At 50.8% G+C, this 20,618-nt stretch overlaps 1 protein-coding gene across 5 annotated transcripts in view; it reads right to left on the bottom strand.

The window, feature by feature from the left end:
- The window catches only part of LMO1 (LIM domain only 1), a 51,217-nt gene that overhangs the window by 4,782 nt on the left and 25,817 nt on the right, over positions 1-20,618 (bottom strand). The gene's annotated exons all lie outside the window — the stretch shown is intronic.

Raw genomic sequence — 20,618 nt, 5'->3', positions numbered from 1 at the left:
CTTGCAGTTCTGGGCCCTCTGGGTATGGGAACCCACTGCTTCTCCTTACAGTCCCCACCAGGGTTGGGGTTCCTAGGAGTCCTCGCTCTCTCCCCAGCTACCTACCTCCTCCCTGGGCTTAGGTCCTGTCCTTTGGGCTGCATGGCACAGCTTGTTCCCCCGCCCCGTGAAGGTCTCTCTAAAAGCTGCAGGCAGCACCGGGGAACACTGCATCTGCTCTGCTGCAGGGCACACACACAGCGCCAAGGCCTACCCCCCGAGTTGTTTCTCCTCATGCAGCCGTGACCCCCTCTGTGGTCTGATCTACCGGAGGCCTGAAGCCCTCCTCGTGCAGCCACCATCCTACTGGCTCTTTCTGCAAACCTGAGAATGAAATCTCATTAATGGGCTTGGGGCCCACTAGAACTCCTAGATCGTTTTGGCACCTCAAGACTTCCTCACACTGCTTGTGCATTTATGCATTTTAATTCTGAAAGTCACGATACAGCCTCTTATTCTATTCATGTAGAACCGTGGAGATGTCAAGAAGAAAGTAAGATGCCCCTGTGACACTCCCAGGAGGGAGCGGGAACTCGAGCTCCTGGCAGGTGCCTGTAGGAGGAAGCTGGGCCTAGCTTAGTTGGGGCTCTCCTCATAAATGCTTCCAGCTAGATTTAAACTTGCTACCTGCCCTGGCCTGAGGGAGCGGGTGTTCCCAGTCTCTGGATCATTGCTCCTCCCTCCAGGATAAGAATGTCTGAGCCACTGGCCTCCTCCCAGGGCCCATGTGAGCTTCTCAACATACAAGAAAGTGCCAAGTACAAGGGGCTGAAATATCAGCCTGGCATTCACCTGAGAGAGGGGCAGACCTCCCAGCAGGCAAACATGTGCATCGCTCAAACCCATGCGTGCAGGCACAGAGTGCAGGCACAGAGTGTAGGCATAGGCACTGCAACATAGGCTCCTAGCGCCTGACCCTGGGGCCACAAGCAGTGACCGCTGGGAGGGTCAGTTGAGGAGATGTGGACAGATGTCAGGTGTCATCTGGGAGCCTGGACATCCGTGTGGAGCCCTGAGGCACGAGTGTAGGCTTGGAGAAGAGTGCAGGGAGACTCAGAGCCCCAAGCGGGACGGGTGATGGGGAGAGGAGGGACCTGTGAGCCTCTCATGAAGGCGGCTGGGATGGAGGTGCTCCTTCCCTCACCAAGGCTCCAGTGGACGGACGGGCTGACTCTGGAGGGAACCTCCCACCCCTTCCTGCTTCCCAGCTTTCCAACAAGCCCCTGAAGTCTGCCCTCCTCCTGGCCCCATCCTTTCCAAAGGATCCCTGTACTCTCCAGGGCTCTGGGTTCAGCTCCCAACCCCCCCTCCCCCCCCCTACTGCTCCAGCTCAGAATTTCAGCTGCTTCCTTTCCCTTCCTAATTCCAGGTATGACCCTTCCTCAGGCTTCAGAGGAGAACCACAGCCTCCAGGAGGCCTCAGTTTCAAAATCTCACAGGTCAGTTCAAATGGGCCCTCAGAGTTCTTCCAGGCAAATGGTCTCCTTCTACAGAGGGGGAAACTGAGGCTCAGACAGTCCAAGGGGCTAGTGTAGGCCACTACAGAAGCTGGTTCCAAGGGGCCCTTCCCCGTCCTGTGCTCTTTCTCAGCCTCATTGCCTCCTCAGACTTCTCTTGGAGAGGGGGTGGCCCCTGGACTCAGGGGGGCCGCCCAAGCCCAGGAGCATGAGGACAGGTGAGGGCAGGGAGGACACACTGCAGGCTGCTGTGGCCTCTCTTCTCCCTCCTCCAGGCCCCGCAGGGCTGTCTGCTAGCTGGGCAGTTTGCTGCCTGATTTCCTTAATGCAGCTCTGAAGGTTAATTGGTCTAAGAGAGTGATGGGGCTCAGGATGAGTCTGTGCTCAGGCCTACCTGTCTCCTCTGGCGGGGTCCAGCCTGGTCACAGCTCTAAGGAGCCTGTGGCGGCCAGCTGGGGACCAGGCACCCCCGAGAGCTAAAGGGAGCCTGAGGGGCTCCTTCCAAGGCCTAGCCTACAGGGAGGAACTAGGTGTGGGCAAATGGGGAAGGGGTTAAGAGAGCTGGATGTGGGAAGGTCTGGGAGTCCCAGGGTGGGGCTATTGTCTCTGGGGCCTGTGGAGGGATCACCCTGCCAGCATATCTACCAACTTGGAGAATCTCAGGCCAGCCCTCTAGTACAGCGCCCCATGCTGCTTTCCCTTTGCTCACCTGAACTGGCAGCAGGGCTGGCTCCCTCCCTAGCAGCCAGGTCTCTATATTTGTGCTCTAACTGGGGAGGGGGTGGTGGTGGTGAATGGCTGGAACATCCATACTCAGGGGGTACACTAGGCCAACTATGTTTTACCCCCAAATGATGGGGGATCTCAGCACTAGGAGCATCTACCCTGCTCCATCTTCCTCTGACTTGGATCCTGGACAGACTGGCCTTCTAAGCTCGGGCCCCGGAATGCCTGGCTGCTGAGCCTGCAGGGCTATGAGCCACAGCACTAGCCGGCAATTCCATTATTGGTGGGACCTGGCCCCTAGAGGACCCAAGGAAGTCATGAGGAGCAAAGCCACAAGCCAGCGGCCCCCGGCCCCGGCCCCCACGTGTGCCCAGGCTGGGTGTTTGTAAGGCCTGGGCACCCTGCTTCAGGGCGCTGAACTCTGCTTCCTGGGCCCTGGAGAACTCGTAAGAAGCCACGTGGCGTCTGCCAGCGTCTGATGTCCACCGAGACACAGAATACTGGGGCCAGCCTGGCTTAGGTCTCAGAGCATCTGGGGACCTTGAGCTTTCTCTGCCTGGAAAAGGTTGAGGTCCTGGGAGAAGTCTCACTCCTCCCCACACTGTGTTTGCTCTCCCTGGGCTAGTCCAGGAAACTTGAAAACACTCCTGGAAAGGTAAGGGGGCTCTCTGGGTGCATGTACGGCTCCTGCTCCCCAGAGGGTCTGGGCTCTCCCTCCCGCCCTCCCTCTCCAGCCCCCACCAGCCCGCCAGTCGGCCCTGCAGACACCTCTTCCCTGCCTCCCTCCCCTGCCTGGCTCTGGGAGCTGAGCCTCCGGCCATGCACTTTCCATTAAGGAGATAGCATCCCTTCGCTGAAGTCCATTTGGGATCCATTTTAGTGTTATCTAAAAATCAAATCTACATGGTAATCCTTTTAATGTACTCCTGACTTTAGAAAAAAACAGCTTTGCGCTCCTTCAGGAAAGGTTTTAAAGCATTACCCAGTAATTACTACTCACCCATGAAAACACTGATATTTTACAATGGATGATGTTTGTGACTGCCCGCACGCACTGACGCACACTCAGACATACACAGGGGACCCGGCAAAATAAACCATTTCACTCAGTTCATGTGTTCCCATCAAATCTCAGGGTGTGGAGGGGACATCTGAGGGGAGACAGGCCAAATCCCTACCCTGCCTCTACCCAGGGCAGGCTGACAGTGGAAGGAGGCAGCTTCCCCGTCTGACTCATCTGGCCGCCAGACACTTACCTTCAGCTCTTTAATCTGGGGAAAAGCCAGACAGTCCGGGTGACTGGGAGGGACTGCCAGAGGTCATTCAGCTCTTCCTGCATCCAGGAGAGAAGCCCTCCTCTTCACACGGACCCCCCAGGAGGTCTGCCAGCCATACCCAAGTCCACAGCAATTCCTATCCCACCTATCTCAAGCCAGGTGGCCTTTCAGAGCCGGCAGGTGGACTTTTCCAAACTGCCAAGCCTCCAGTTCCTGGTCCCACTGATGCCTCCAGCTCGGCCAGCAGGCTGCGTCTGGCTCTGGAGCACTCCCGCTGTCTCCCAGAGAGCTCCTTCTCTAAGGCCAGTCCTCTGCCCCCTAATGCCCACCGTACCCAGCCCCAGGTCACTCCAGGCATCCAAGCCTGTGGCTCCCCTGCTGGCAGCCATTGTGGCTACCATTGCAACTCTACCTACCTTTGGAGGCCCCCTCCCTCCTGCCAGTATGTCCTGCTTGGCACTGCAGGCTCTGCTCCCTGCAGAAACCTGGAATAATACCCCTTTCCATCCAGCAATGGATCTTGTCTGTTTCTGTCCCAGGGCCCTCACTCCACCGCTGCTCCAGGAAGTAGTCTTGTCCTGTCCATCCCACTATTCCCTGAAGTTCAGAGTCAACAGTGGGGTTGAGACAAAGAGCACAGACCTTGAACTCAGAGAATCTACTTTCTAGTCTGGGAACTGTCCTAAGTAGCTGGAGAGCCTAGAGCAAACCCCATCACCTTTCTGACTTGCATCTGTGAAGTAGGGGTCATAAGAATCTCTTTCCACACAGACTGCAGGGAGGATAGAATAGGTTATCCATATGAAGCCACAGCACAGTCTGGCCACCAGAGGGGACCGACAAACGGGAACTGGCAGTTTCACATGCACTCCAGGTCACCTGCCTTCCCTGCTATGACACCTGTTTTCTTTCTCCTTTAACTTTTTATCTTGACATAATCTCAACTGTTGAGAAAAGTTGCAAGAATAAAAAGAATTCTTGTATATCCTTCACCTAGATTCCCTAACTATGAACGTTTTATCATTTTTACTTTATATCTATCTATCTATCTACCTACCTACCTATCTAGCTATCTACCTACCTATAATATTTTTCCTGACTCATTTGAGAGTTGGTTTTAGAGATGAAGCCCTTATATCCTTAAATACTTTGGTATGTATTTCCCAAAAGCAAGGACACTGACGCACACAAGCATAGTACAATTATCAAAACCAGGAAATTATCATTCATATAATACTATTTTCTAATTTACAAACCTCATTCAGATTTCACCAGTGCCCCCAAATAATATCTTTTACAGCAAGATAAAATTCTGGATCATGCATTGCATTCAGTTGTCATTTAGTCTACTTAAATCTGGAAGAATCCCTAAGCCTTTCTTTGTGCTTCACGACACGGGCATTTTTTTAAAGAACAGGCCAGTTATTTTATGAAATATCTTTCAATTTGGGCTTGTCTGACACCTTTGACTGTATGACTTTAACTCCTCTGTGCCTCCGTTTTCTTTGTTATAAAATAAGTGTGAAAGAGTACTCATCTCGTAGGGTTACCATGAGGAATAAAGGAGTTAATGTATGTGAAGTGTTTAGAACTAACTTGACCTGGCAGTCAAATGCTGGCTCTGGGGGCGGCCAGATGGCTCAGTTGGTTAGAGCCCGAGCTCTCAGCAAGAAGGTTGCCAGTTCAATTCCCACATGGGATCGTGGGCTGCGCCCCCTGCAACTGAAGACTGAAAACCACAACTGGACTTGGAGCTGAGCTGCGCCCTCCACAATTAGATTGAAGGACAACGACTTGGAGCTGATGGGCCCTGGAGGAACACACTGTCCCCCAATATTCCCCAATAAAATTAAAACAAAAAAAGCTAGCTCTGATTAGTGTCATCCCGTTCAGCACAAGGGAAAGGAAGACCTCTGTCATAGCTCCATCTCAGGTCCCTAAAGTAGTGATGGGCACTTATTTTGAGGAGAATAAACTGCTATGAATGTGCCACCGTAGTTCAAGTCCCACAGGCACTGGCTAGAGCCCAGCACCACCCAGAGGACAGTCTAGTGGTCACTGAAGAAGGAAATCAGTCCCATCTATCTGATAGGCTGCCTCAGTGTCCAGTCAAGTGGGAAAGGGTTGCTGTGGCACCCCAGGGCGTGACAGCTCAGGGCAGGACCCTCCGGCTGCTCTGAAGCAAACCTGAGGGCACAGGCAGGTCTGGCCTTAGTACTTCCCATAATCTCTCCTTGTGCCTCAGTACTGGTTCCAAACCTGTACCCACAGAGCTCAGCACAGTCGCCCAGTACAGTTCTGGGGCTTCCCTTTCTCACCATGGGTGCCCTCCCCTCCTCTGGGGCAGGCAAGGAGCCTGGCTGGGCTTTCCCAGGGCTAAGGGTAATCTGTAGGGAGATGACACTGATGGAAGAATTAGCAATGCTCAACTTGCAAGTGCTTGGCTCACAACTGCCGTATGAAATAGGTTATTATTCCCATTTTAACAATGGGGAAACTGAGGCACGAGAAAAATTATGATTTGTCATGGGTGACATGGTTAGTATGGGACTGAGCTGGGATGTGAACCCTGGCAGTCTGTGTTCAGGGCCCAAGCACTGGACTCATCTGCTATGCTGCCAGCCTGTGTGCTGCTAACTTCTGAGGTGCCACAGACCCAGGCGGGAAGCATTACAGAGATTAGGAAACATGGAAGGTACACAGATGCAGGACACATGTGCAAATACATGCAGCAGTACACAAATACATGCACACATAATCACACACGTGTACACTGGGTCCACAAGAGGCGGGACTGTGTCTGTGTATTCTCCTCACAACAATTTTATTCCAGTACCCAGCACAGTGCTAGATATAGTAGCTGCTCAGTAAGTTGCATGAAAATACATACACGTGCATCCAAGCACACACATACGTGGATGAGCTGTGCAATATACACACATGGGCATGAGCAGTCACATGCACCTTTACTGCCTTTTGAAAAACTTCATTTCCAAAATTGTGGATCGTAGCTCAAAATCATGCTCTAATTTAAACAAAACCCACCAATAAGAGGCCTGGTGCTCTGTTCTCAATACCACTTTCCCAAGAAAATTGAAGAGTGGGAGCTCCCTAGGCTTCACCCACATGGACCCATGTGGCGGGGCAAAAGTTATCCAGAACGTTCCACAATCATCACACGCAGTTCAGCTGCTGGAAAGGTGAGCTCTGCGGCCTTCAGGAAGCTGGGTCCCTACCACTTGCATGGTGCTTGCACCCACCTGGGCCCCATGCCCGGGCCTGGAAATGCAGAGTAGAATCCTGAACGGAGCCAGCCAGGGGCCCCTCCTTGGCATCAATCCCATTTAATAAGGAAATTTGAAAGTGTAATCTAATTCTGCAGAATCTCTTTAAATCTCTTTTTCTCAGAAGTAACTTCATTTCGCACGGACACATCCAGCCTTGTGAGAAGGCCTCCATTTCACACCAGTTTTATCTCCACAATTTCTCGTCTCACTGCACTCCTATCCCAGGGCCTTGCCATGCGGCGGGTGAGGCCTGAACTAATAGCATTTCCTACTCATTTGGAATCAAAAGCCAACGAGAACAACTGTTGAAACGTGTGGCTACAGCCACCCAGAGCATGCTCATTGCCGCCCCTTTGCGTACCCACTCGCAGGTGGCATGCTTATTGGGCTAGATGAGGGACAGAAGAAGGGTCTGTGGTCTCTAACTCCCCGCTGGGGCCACTGAGGGAGGCTGGGAGGCTCAGCTCATGGAGAACTGGTCAGCTCAGTGGAGGGACTGGCCCCTTTCCCTCTGGGACTGCCCCTGGAGGGAGTCTGAGAAGAGGGGCAGGCAGTGTATCTGCCAGGATCGTGGGGCCTGCAGACAGATGGCATCCGCTTGAATTCTGGCTGCACTACTTCCTAGCTCTGCCTCAGTCTACTCACCTGCTAAATGAGGACAGTCTACTTTAAGGAATTATTGTGAGGATGAGATAATTTACATGAAGTACTGACAACAATGTTTGACACAGTAGCGTTAAAAAATCAGCTAAGAAAACTTATGCACATCTCATGAACCAACCATTCTATTCCTAGTTATACGCCCACTAGAAAAGAGAGCTTATGTCTGTCAAAGGAAATATGCAAGGATGTTCATAGCAATTTTCTTCATCATAACCCCAAATGAAAACAACACAAATGTCCATCAACAGTAAAATGGCTAATAAATTATGGTATATTCATACAATAAATAAAATAGTCCCCAGCAATGAAAAAGAATGAATCACTGATACAACAATATGGATGAATCAGACAGCATAATGTTGAATGAAAGAAGCCAGACACAAAAAGGCACATATTATATAATTCCATTTATATATAATTCCCAAACAGGCAAAACCGATCTATGGTGACAGATGTCAGAATAAAAGGGTTATTATTACCTGACAGGAGGCGTGAGGAACCCTGCTGAGGTGCTGGAAATGTCCTCTATCTTGATCTGGGCAGTGTTTAAACGAGTGCATACATATGTAAAAATTCACTGGATTGAACATTTGAGACCTGTGCAATTTACTGCATATATGTTATACCTCAACTAAAATGAAAAGAACTGAGATGGAGACCCCTTAGTCAGGACCAGGTGTGCCTCTTCAGAAAGCCCACCATTTCCTCAGCTCTTGCTACCTCTGTCATCTCAGTGAATCCTCATATTGACTCTGAGGTACTAAATGATCACCCCCATTCAACAGATGAGGAAACAGAAGCCCAGGGAGGTTCAGGCCCTTACCCAAGGTCACACAGCCGGAAGAGTGCAGGACAGGGTCTGGAGCCCCAGCCTGCCAGACTCCAGAGCTCAGGTTCTCCCCTCCAGCACATGCCCCACGGCCTCTCGCACAGCCTGGGTGAGGAAGGCTCCCTGGGGCAGCATCCAGGTGCTCCTGTGCAGCCTGGATGCCAGGTGATGCTGGGGCAGGGGGTTGTGGGGGAGGGGGGGCATGCTTAGAGCTGGGCCTAGGCTAAGACCAGGAAGAACGAGGCCCAGGCAAGGCACTCTCTCCATGCTCTGGTGGGTCACAGGCTGTTTCTGCTCCCTGTTGGTCCTTTAGCAGCTGTGGCTGCTGTGGGATCTTAGAGGGCATCTGGGTGGGGCCAGAAACTAAGGACAAAGAGGGGATAGGAGCTAGAAAGGGAGCAGGATAGGGGCTGGGAAGGGAAGCAAACCTGAGATGTTTGCATTGTAGCCTTGAGTGGGACAAAGAAATCTCGAGACGGCACATGTCCTCAGGAGAGCAGTCTGAGGGTCCCAGCTGTGTGGGGAGAGATGGGAGCTCCAGACCTTGAGCCACAATAATGGGGGGAGCCTCAACCAGGGGCTTGTGTGTGAATGAGGAGGTGGGGGAGGGAGGGGTCCCGGAGAGGGGCTGGCTCAGGGTAAGACATTTCAGGAGGCCCAGTAATGCCAGCTTGCTCTGCAGTGCCCAGTTCCTTCTGGTCTCCACAGTCCACCGCAGTAGAGAAAGCCAAAGGAAAGCACTGCCCAGTCATATCCCCAAACACCTGCAGCCACTACAGTCATGGTCAACCACATGATAATACCCCTTACTGAATGCCTACTATGTGCCAAGTGCTTTACACTCATTAACTCTTATCCTCATCGCGACCCTGAGGTCAGTGACATCACACAACCTGTCCAAGGGCAAGCCTGCGAGAGGCTAAGCGGGGCTTCAGACCCAGGCCGCTGGGCCCAGCCCCTCCCTGCTCTATCTCAGGGCCAGAGGCAGCATCTGCATCATTTTTTTTCCTAAGCAATGGGGACAATAAACTTCTGCTTGGACCCAATCTGGACACTGCCAGAAGAAGGCGGCTCTAAAGCCCCCTTGCAGTGACACATCAGCTAGGCCGGGCTTCTGATCCCCAGTGTTCCCAGAGGAGCCATTCCTGTGCAGGAGTGCGAAGCGCCAGGCATTTTTCAGTGCGTTTTGTTGGAGGCAAATCTTTTTAGGAAAGTGGTGTCCAGTGTCTGGGGATGAAGGGGCCGAGGAGCTTCCACACACACCTCATTGCTGAGGGAAGCCAAACGCAACACAGCACTGTGTCAGGCAACAGCTTTAGGGGACCCAGTCGAGAACTTGCACGGGGCCTGGGCCACGCACTGAAAGATCCTGGGATAGGTGCAAATCAAATATGGTCTCACACCGCACACAGGGTTCTGCGTTCTTTAGTGAGGGGAACTTACAGACATCAGAAGCTGCACGTGCTCTTTGGAGTTTGTCATGGGGAATGATGCTTTCGTTAATTGCATCAGGCATTGTCTTCCAACTTTCTAGTGGTCTCTGTAAAGTTTCAAATGTATCTTGAAAGCAATAGGTCCAAAATAGGACTCGAGCGCTCCTCCCCAAAACCTGGCCCCTCACCCCAGGCTTCCCTTCACCATAAACACCATCACCCACTGAGATGCTCAGTCATCTTCAGATCTTCTGTCATCCTCATCCATCCTCCCCTGCTGACTCCTGCTCCCCAGCCTACTTGCTTCTTTCCACTTCCGGAGTCACCACCATCGTTCACCACACCATCAGCATAGCGCCCCACCACACTCTTGTGTCTAGTATCTGCCGTCCATTCTTCACACAGCAACGGGGGAAATCTTTCAAAACAAAGGTCACGTCACTGCTCAGCTTGAAACCCTTCCATAACTTCCAGTGGCCTGGAATAAAATCTACACTCCTCGTCAACCCGATGATAACCTTATGTGGTCTGGCCCCTGCCTCCCCTTCCCATACTACGCTCCAGCCACATTCTCTTCTGCCTCAGGGCCTTTGAACATGCTATTTCCCCCTTCCCAGAACACCCTTCTGCCTCTTTATGTGGCTGGCTCCTTCTCATCTTTGGGCTTCAGCTTAAATGCTATATCCTCAGAAAGGCCTTCCTTGACCTCATTTCCTTATTTAAATGAATCCCTGGTCATTTCCTTCTGAGTTTCTATCACAATTTGTAATTGTTTTACTTTTCTGTGATTTTACTTAAGAAGAACTATTGGTTTTTCTCATAAGAATGTAAGGCCCATGAAGGCCTATTTTGGGGGCCCTGTCTAGTTTGTTCACCATTGTGTGCCTGGAGTTGAGCCCCGCAGCAGTCACTTTTTAACCATCAGTTCAGTTAATGAATGAAGAGACTGAGTGTAATCTATCCAGATGTTACTGGCAAGAGTCTGCTGGCCAGAGTGGGCCGATGCAGACAGGCAGGCTCCCCAGAAACGGGAGTCCTGATCAGGCTGTCGCTGCCCCATGCCACACACCTCTAGGCACCTGTAGCTTTGTGGCCCTAACAAACGAAGCAGATCCAGCTGTGGCAGTACATGGGTCCTGCCTGCCACAATCTGGATTTTTGAGAGGTCCACCCAGGGACCCAGCTGAGAAATGACAGCTCTTATGCAAATATAAACCTTGTAGCCCTTAGATCAAGGGGCAGTAATCCTGTCCTTTAGCCCCTGCAGACCCATGAAGCATGAAGCCCCCTTCATACATCCCCCTTGCCTATAATTACTCCATCCCGACCCCCTGGGGAGTGGGGATGGAGCCCCAGAGCTCAGGCATCTGTGTAACCTCAGCAGCTCAGTCTTTCCCTTAGCATCTGTGGCCTGGGCCCCCTTCTCCCCTGGCATAGACCTATCCTCCCCAACTCCCCACCTGAGGCTCCTTGGCTTACAGATGTGACCACTCTTCCACTCTAGTCTGAACCTTTGGGGGCCAGTGGGAGTAAAAAATCCTGAAGTTTGCTACAGAAAAACTCCAGGCCCCTTGACAGGAGGCTCCTTGGAGCCGCACAGCTCTGGGGACCAGCGGGGAAGCATCTGTAAGCTGCATTCCCCAGACAGCAACTCAGCTGCTCCCTGGGCACCCGAAAAGCTCGTGTCACCCATCGAATGAAATAGGGCTCCCAAGGGGCCTGCAATCTCCGCAGAGGAGGAGGAGGGCACAGACTCTCAAACGAGTCTCAATTTCACAGCATCAGGGACGTGAGCACTAAGGCGCTGAACCAGAAAACGAGAGTCTGGCAGGAGCAGCAGACACACCGTGAGCGCCAGGGGATCGGAGATTAGGGCCCTTCAAAATCAATTTTGAATTCAAACTTTTAAATGTGTTCTCCAGACGCAAAGAGGGGACCCTCCAGGCAGACTTGGCCCAGCCAGCTGCTGGGTCCTGCTTCCTCCTTGAAGCAGTCAAAGCCCATCTGCTAGCCACTGGGCTGGACGAGGAGAGGAAAGCAAGCAGGCTAGGGGGAGACTCCGGACCCTGTCACCAGGAGATGCAGGGACAGGAGCCCCTTAGATTCTCGCTGACACAGCACTGCCTCTGGGGTACGCACCTGAGGTGCAGTTCCAGGGTTTTCTCCACCCTCCTTTGCAGACCTGGATGAGAGGAGCTTGAGGGCAAGGCCCATGTGGACCAGCTCCCCTTCACCCCGCAACCTGGCTGAGGAAGCTCATGGGGCACCAGTGGCTGAAGTCATTTAGAATGCAAGCTTTGGAGTCAGACAGGCAGAGATTTGTATCCTCCACCAGCCTGGGCTCCCAGGGAGAAGATTCTGGTTCAGAAGTGACTTTCCCTTCTGGAAACCCGGCGGGAGAAAGCCTGCTGTGAGCATCTTAGAGCGCAGGCCCTGTGCAGTGAGAGCAATCTGGGTCCCCACTGCAAAAGGAGAGAAAGTGTCATCTGGGAGCCAGGCAGCCTGGTTGCTGGGACGGTGGTGTGGCCGCAGGCTGCCTTCCCCAAGGCATGGTGACTGCAGACAGGGAGCTGACAAGCATGCTGTCGTCTTTCACCTGTTAGACCACGTGTGGGGTACTGAGCACTGTTCCAGGATCAGCATTTTGAGGTGGACAGGGAGACACAGGGCAGCAGGCCTCATGAAGAAGCTGAGCAGAACAGGCTGCTCCAGCCAAATCTTGGAGGAAGCTGCAGGGCCCGGAGTAGAGGGCCTTGGGAGGCTTGGGCTGGAGGAGGATGGTCCTGGCATCGCCAGCTGTGGCCCCCTGCTCCTGTCTACACACCCGCTCAGCCATATTTCTTCCAAGAGTACAATCAGCCCACCACTGAGGCCTTCCCCATCTCAGGGGAGGGGAGGGGAGAGGGGTGTGGTCCATGATAAACCTCTTTGATCCCAATGACCTCAAAGCCCCTACCTGCCAGTTCTCCAAATCTGAGACTAAACCCCAACTTTAAGCCACACTCCTGAGACATAAACATGAACCACCGTGAACCACTCTTCTGTTGAGAAGCAACAGAAGGGGTAGCCAAGCCCTTGGGCCTTCAGAGACCTCACAGGAAGCCTCTTCTGGAATGAGGAGCACTGGGAAGGGGCTGGAGTCACCAGACCACATAAGGGAGAGGAGGCAGGGACTCCCTAACCCCTCCCGCCCCTGGCTTGGGAGTGGGCTGCAGACTCTGCAAGGAAATTACAACACAGGCCTGGGTAATGCTCCTTTTAGTTACAGCATAAACTGCAGCAATAAAGCGTACCTGGGGAATGTTTAGAGAAAGCACTAATGATTTCTTCCCCAGTGGTTAATAAATTCACTTCCAGATCAATTTGTTCGCGATAGAGCCTGGCGAGCGGAACCTGCGCGGCGGGCACAGCCGAGTGTGTCTCTTTCAGTATAAATGATTTATTACGATGATTAGCGGCACATAAACAATTTAAAATACAACGCTAATTAGTTTGGGGAAGAAAGGAGGGGAAAAGCCACCCTGCCTCTCTCCCCATTATGTTCTACTTCCCTAAGTGTGTACTTTTTAATTAAATCCAAATGTCACAATAAATTTAAAGTGTTTTATTACCACTCAGGCTAAGTAAGGCAGTCATGCAAGCCCCCTTCTCAGGCATCTGGGCTGGGCCCGGAGTGAGGATTGGGGGTACCAGCAGGGTCTGTCCACAAACTCTTGAGACAGGAGGTTTTTGTGAGACCCCTGAAAACTCTCCTGGTTTCTGGCAGCCCCAGACTGAAGAATGCTGGGACTTTCTCTCACCTTCCTGGCCAGGCCAAGTTCCTCCTTAACGTCAGCCTTGACCAGCCCAAAAGCCAGCCACATCTCAATGGTCCCATAGTACTCTGCATCCTCTTCAATTCCTTTTTGGGTGCTCCATAACTGTATCCCTAACACCTTCTATGTGTCTGGCATCAGGCTTGGCATTTCCTATGTGACATCTTACCATGTTCTTGTTCAGTGCTATGAGTAGCAATTATTGTTTCAATTTTATGGATGGGGAAATTGAGGCTCAGAGAGGTGGAGCAACTTATCCAAAGTCACACAGCAACTTATCCAAAGTTCACAGCTAAAAAGCGGACTTTTGCAAAGTCCTTATTCCCACAGCACCGTTTTGCTTCAGAACCCACATCTGACCATGTCTGGGCACTGGTTTCTCAGTACCCAGGATGGAGAACAGAATATGGTGACTGCTCAGGCAGGGCTTTCCTGAGTACAGAGTCCTGCCTTTCCCAGAGACACACTTGAAGCAGGCGTTCAGGCCAGGGATCTGGTGTCTGATGAGTCCGGGTTCAAGTTCAGGCTCTGCCATTGGCCCCAAATGTAAACCCAATCAAGGCCGTCAGCCTCTCTGAGCTTCAGCTTCCCCATCAGCAGAGTAATAACACCTAACTCATGAGGCAAAAAACAAACAAAAAAACCCACCCAGAGCAGCTAAAACAAGCAGAGTGCTTTGCAGTCCTTGACATGCTATATAAGTGGCAATTACTACCCAAAATCCTTGAGGTGAGCAGGGATCTGTAAGCACCCCATTTCACTGATCAGAAAACTGAAGCCAGCAAAGGAAAGGACTTACCCAAGGATCCACTAAACCTTAGGAGCCCAGGGGATCAGACTGCAGGCAACCTCCCTTCCCAAAGCTCAGCCAGCCAAGGATGGTTTCTCTCCTCCACATTCTTGCATGGTTTATTTGAAATTAAAAACAAATAACCCTAAACACAGAGTTACCATATGACCTAGCAATTCTACTCCAAAATATGAGGTGTGATCAAACAATATGGTGAATGTTTAAATTAAAAAAAAAAATTATTACAGTAAAAGACACATTGCCAGGCCAGTCCAGTGGCTCAAGTGGTTGGAGTGCCATGCTCCTAGTGCTGAGGTCGCTGGTTCAATTCCTGCATGGGCCAGTGAGCTGCGCCCTCTACAGCTAAGATTGTGAACAACAACTCTCCCTGGAGCTGGGCTGCCGTGAGCAGCCGGAGGTCGGTGTGAGCTGCCATGGGCTGCTGTGTGTTGCCAGAAGTGGTCAGTGTGAGTGGCTGGCAGCCAGCATGAGTGGCCAGCAGACATCGTGAGTGGGCGCGGGCTGCTGTGTGCTGCTGTGGGCTGCCGTGAGCTGCTGTGAGCGGCCGACCGACAACCGGCGACAGATTGCCTCAGCCAGGGGAGCGCAAGGCTCTAATACCAGCATGGGCCAGGGAGCTGTGTCCTACACAACTAGACTGAGAAAAAACAGCTTGAACTGGAGTGTGTGGCGGGGAGCAGGCAAAAGAAGAGGGGGAAGACACATTGCCATAATCCCCCTCAAAATACTCCCTCACTTCAAACACACTTATCCCATCATTCTTGCCACTTTCTGAAGCCGTTCTGAAAGTCCTCTTTCATGAATATCTTTAGTTGTGCTGTCGTGGCTGCCTTGATGTCCTGAATTGATTCAAAATGTTTACCTTTCACGGTCATTTTGACTTTGGGGAAGAGCCAGAAGTCGCACGGTGCCAGATCCAGTGAATAGGTGGATGAGGACACACCGTGATGTTTTCATTTGACAGAAATTGCCATACCAGAAGCAGTGTGTGACATGAAGCCTTTCCATTGTGATCACAAAATATGGTGAATGCTGCTACCGAGAGCCATCCAATGGAAAGACAGGGATCTTCAATACAGGAAGTGGGCATCGAACCTTAGTAAGAGTCTGTGACAAGTTTCAACTCGTTTGGTGCAGTCAGTTGGGTGTGAGCTACAGTTGAGAGAAGGTATGTTTTAAAGTGTGCCGTAAATCATGTATCACAAACAACACATTAACATGGAATGGGCAAATAGTTTCATCCTCCATCATGACAACACTCCGTGTCACACATCACTTCTGGTATGGCAATTTTTGTCAAATAAAAACATTACAGGGGCGGCAGGGTGGCTCACTTGTTTAGAGCACGAGCTCTGAGCAGCAGGGATGCCGGTTCGATTCCCACATGGGCCGGTGGGCTGCGCCCTCCACAACTAGATTGAAGACAACGAGCTGCTGCTGAGCTTCCAGAGGGGCAGCCCGATGGCTCAGTTGGTTAGAGCGCGAGCTCTCAACAAGGTTGCCAGTTCAATTCCTGCATGGGATGGTGGGCTGCGCCCCCTGCAACTAAAGATTGAAAACGGCGACTGGACTTGGAGCTGAGCTGCGCCCTCCACAACTAGACTGAAGGACAATCACTTAGCGCTGGTGGGCCCAGAAGAGGCACACTGTTCCCCAATAAAAACACACAAAACAAAAACACCACATTACGGTGTGTCCTCATCTACCTTATTCACCGGATCTGGCACCGTGTGACTTCTGGCTCTTCCCCAGAGTCAAAATGACCATGAAATGGAAGGTAAACGTTTTGAATTGGTTCAGGACATCAAGGAAGCCATGACAGGGCAACTAAAGACACTCCTGAAAGAGGACTTTCGGAACTGCTTCAGAAAGTGGCAGGAACGATAAGTGTGCTTGAAGTGAGGGGGAGTATTTTGAGGAGGACTAATGGCAATGTGTCTTTTACTATAATTTTTTTTTAATTTAAACATTCAGCATATTTTTTGATCATACCTCATACATACCCAAGAAAAATGAAAACAGATGTCTGCACAAAAACTTGTATATGAATGTTCATAGCAGCATTATTCATAATAGCTAAAAAGCAGAAACAACCCAAATGTCCATCAACTGATGAAGAGATAAATAAAATGTGATGTATACATATAATGAAATATTATTTGCCCATAAAAAGGAAGTACATGCTACAACGTTGAAATGAACCTTGAAAACATTATGCTAGGAAAGAAGTCAGCCATAAAGACCACACCTTGCATGATTCCATTTATATGAAATGTCCAGAACAGGCAAATCCATACAGACAGAAAGTAAATTAGTGGTCACCAGAAAGGAGGAGAATGGGGAGTGACTGCAATGGGTAGGAGTTTCTTTTTAGGGTGATGAAAATATTCTTGAATTAGATGATGGTGATAGTTGCACAACTCTACGTATACTAAAAAACACTGAACTGTACATTTTAAAAAGATTGATATTGCAGCATGCAAATTATATCTCAATAAAGTTGTTATAAATAAAAACAGAACAAAATTCCTTTGAGAACAGGATAAATCAGTTCATAAAATATTAATTCCTAGGGTCAAGAGAGGGGATCCTAGGAGCTCCAGCAGCCAGCCCTCACAGACAGGCCAGGCCCTGGTCAGCCCATCGCCCATCAGCTGGGAGGAAAGGGCTCCAGAGCACCCCCGAGCCTCCCTCCCCAGTCTCCTCCATCCAGAAATTTGACCGTACCCACTTTTTCAGCTCTGCTTTCCAGGAAACTCAGACCTTACTGGATCCATCACTCTTCTCTGACCCATTTGCTTCTGCCACTGTATTTGTTTTGTTTTCCCAGGTCTCTCTTTGTTGAAATTTCTGTATCCTCTGAGGCCTGTGCCCTAGCTGCAATGCCCTAACTGCAAACCAGGCATGCCCATGGGAAAGGTCCCGCTTTCAGACCTTAAACTTGTCCGCCAATTATGGCATGTGCCTAATGAATAGGATCGTAGGGAGGCTCTCCAGGGCCAGCGGAGGTACAGTAAAGAGGCTGCCCTCTCCCAGGGCCTGTGAGCCCCACCCCAGACAGAGGTGTACAAGTTCAGATCCAGGCCAGGGAGGCCAGGGAGGAAGGCATCATTCTTCCTTCTGCCTTTGGGTCCAATGAAAACTGCTGGAGGGAGGGCAGTGTCCAGGCCACAGAGAGAGTACGTACCCTTTGTGGCTTATCTGAGGGTGATTCAAGATGAAGTATCCTGGCCAGCAGGGTAGCCAGGCCCACTCTGTGGCAGGGTACACAAGGCTGCCCCGAGTCTGGGAGAGAGGACCAAGGTTAGGATAAGGGGTATGGTACCTCAGGCCTCATCTCAGCAGGGAGACCAACCTCCAACTCTTTCACATGTGGGAAGAAACCCCAAGTAGGATACAGGACACCTCTGGTCACTTGAGAGGGACATCTGGGCCTTGGGCCAAATGTCCATTTTCTAGGCATGAGGCTGGCTCCATGAATCTTCCTTGTTTCATCAAAGGACGCTGTCTCAGGAAACCGCCTCTGGGGAAACTATTCCCAGGGCTCCCAACTTCTCTTCCAAAGTCCTATGGGGCCTGGGGATGAGATAACCTCTCGGGGGTAAAGGGTGGCAGGAGGAGGGGTTGCAGGCACCCTTCACTTTATGTAGCCACTGCATTGTCACCAGATGGGCACAAGCGCTGTCCCGCTGGCCAACACATGAAGACATTTTCTTCCATTTGAGTTCTCTGCAAGAGACAGGGAGGTTGCTTTGGGCTCTAATTTACGTCTGAGGAAACTGAAGTTCAGAGAGGCGATGGTTTACTCGGGGTCACACAACAGTGGGTGGTAGAGCAATACTTGCCTGAGATCTCACTGTCAGAAGATGGCAGAGCAGGCCTGGAATCCAAAGCCCAGGCTTATTCCTTCTCCCAAAAGTCAAAAGAAAGCTAGCTCTGCAGTAAGTTGTCACACCCTAATGCAGCTGAGGTTTCTTTTGAAGAATTTTAAAGATTTCAAATCCGCTGAGCTGGTGCTACAGGGGTTTCTCTCTTCTTGGGGTACGGAATCCAAAACCTTTACCCTGGAAGGAAAGGCAGAGCTCCTGGGAGTGTGGGCCCCGGGGGACAGTGTATAGCCCTGAGACAGGATGGAGTGGGCCAGCTAGGTGTCCAGGCCTGCACAGCCAGGCAGGCGTGGTCATACACGGATGTCACTGAGTGTCAGCTCACGGCAGAGGCCAGGCCTCTGAAGTGGGGGCAGTCTGGTGGGACTGAGCCCTTAACCTGCGGAATCTGATGTTAACTCCAGGTAGATAGTGTCAGAATTGGGTTAAACTGTAGGACGCTCAGTCGGTGACCTCTGAGTCAGCTTGGTGGTGTTGGAAAATGCTCCAGACTAGCCCAGTGATCTTAATAAAATGTACATCTGTCCTCTCTCTGGGATGAAAGGAATCCTTATGATTCTCTCTGCTCCTCTCCTGGACTCCTTCACCTGGTAATTCATTCATTCATTCACTGTTCACTCAACAAGTATTTACTAAGCATCTACTACGAGGGGCTAGCCCCTGACACCTATATTTTGATAAGAATTATACCAACACTGATGATTTTTCATCGAGAAAGTGGTTCTTAATAGCTACATTAAATCAGTTTGATTCCTTGATCAATTTCCTATTCACTAGTGTTAAACCATTTCTTTCTTCCCTATTTTTATTTTATTGCAATCATTTTCATCGGGATCAATTATTTTTAAATTCTAACTGATGATTTGGTTCATGATCAGCTTTTGGCTCACAATAAATCTTACAAATCAGAGCTTTTGCCACTGTTGAGATTTCTTTTGTGGCAATTATTTCTACCAGAAAATATTTCCTGAGCCAATTTCTGCAGATCTAAATTTTATCGGGAAGATTGGATTCTTCTGTCAATTTTTAGTCAATAACATATTTTACCAGGTGCAGCCTTAGCTGTTGCCAGTTTTGCTTTGTGTTAATTATGTCAACCAATTTTAATTTTTTCCTGGATCTTTTTTTTTTTTGGCATTTTAAATAATACTAATGAGATGTTAGTCTCATGTATAAAGCATATTTTAGCACTGATCTGATAAAGCATTCTGAGGATCAAAGAGTAGTGTGAAAACATCACTGGAGCAAAAGGGCAGGTCAAAACATCACACTCTGCACTTGGGCTGAGTACCAGGTCAGAACCGGGTACCTAAGGGAGCCCTGCCCACTGCTCCCCCAGGGGCCTAGCCCCTGCCAAGATGCCTTCGCAGATGGGGAACAGCTTCTGGCTGAGGTGGGAGCAGCTGCCTATAAGAGACAGCCTCTGAGAGACTGGGATGCAGCCCTGACATTCCACACATGCAGCCTCTGTTGGGTCCCAGACTTTTCTACTCGAAGTATCTCAGACACTTAGCTGAGAGGAGACGTGTTTCTTGGTGCCTTAGTTTCCCCACCATCAAAGGAGGTAATTGACCAGGATCCTCTCAGGCATGAGGCTGTGACTCCTGCTCACTGGAGTCCAGGCTTTGGGCCTGCTCCAGGGGTCCCCTCTGCCTGGACACAGCCAGGGATGGGACCATCCACCTAGATTCAAATGTGGCAAGACCAAATACGGAGGGCCAGTGCCCACAAATGCTCTCAGCTGGGATCTGTCCTTCTGTTGACCCCAGGAAATCAAGGAAAGACAAAAAACCTCATCAGGTGGTTTCTTTTTTCTGGCCTTGGCCTCACCACACCCATTTCCCCAGCAACTGTCCTGCCTCCATACACAGTACCATGTATGAGGCATCAGCAACCAGCAGCCCTTGAAATGTAAGGCTAAACCTAGATCCAAGAGGGGAAGGGGCCTGCCCAGGGACATACTGTGAGCTGGTGGCAGAGCCAGGTGGTGGCTTAAGGAGTTCTGGCTCCCAGCCCTGTGTTTCAGCCCACTGGAGAGCCTCCTTAAGCCCTGCGCCTGTGCAAGCAACTGCTGAAGTGGCCTCTGCTCAGGCTCCACCATACCTGGCAACTGTCAGTGAGGGGTTGAGGCCCTCAGCCCAATAGCTGCAGGGAGGCTGGCTCAGGAAGGGGCCACCTTCACCTCCTCTAAGGGTATGGCCACCGAGTGAGAAGAGAGCCTGGGGTAACAGACAGCTGCTTTGCAAGCTCCTAATGTCCTCAGCAAACTTATTATCTGTGAAAAAAAAGGAATCCAGCATCGTCCACCCCAGCCCTGGTCCCTGTATGTATGTGTTTACAATCAGTGACATCCCCTCTCACCTCCAGAGCCAGGGAGGACCTGGGAGTGTTTTT

Source organism: Rhinolophus ferrumequinum, chromosome 11 (genome assembly GCF_004115265.2).
Source record: "Rhinolophus ferrumequinum isolate MPI-CBG mRhiFer1 chromosome 11, mRhiFer1_v1.p, whole genome shotgun sequence".
Taxonomy (NCBI): Eukaryota; Metazoa; Chordata; class Mammalia; order Chiroptera; family Rhinolophidae; genus Rhinolophus; species Rhinolophus ferrumequinum.
This window is presented reverse-complemented; position numbering and strand designations above follow the sequence as displayed.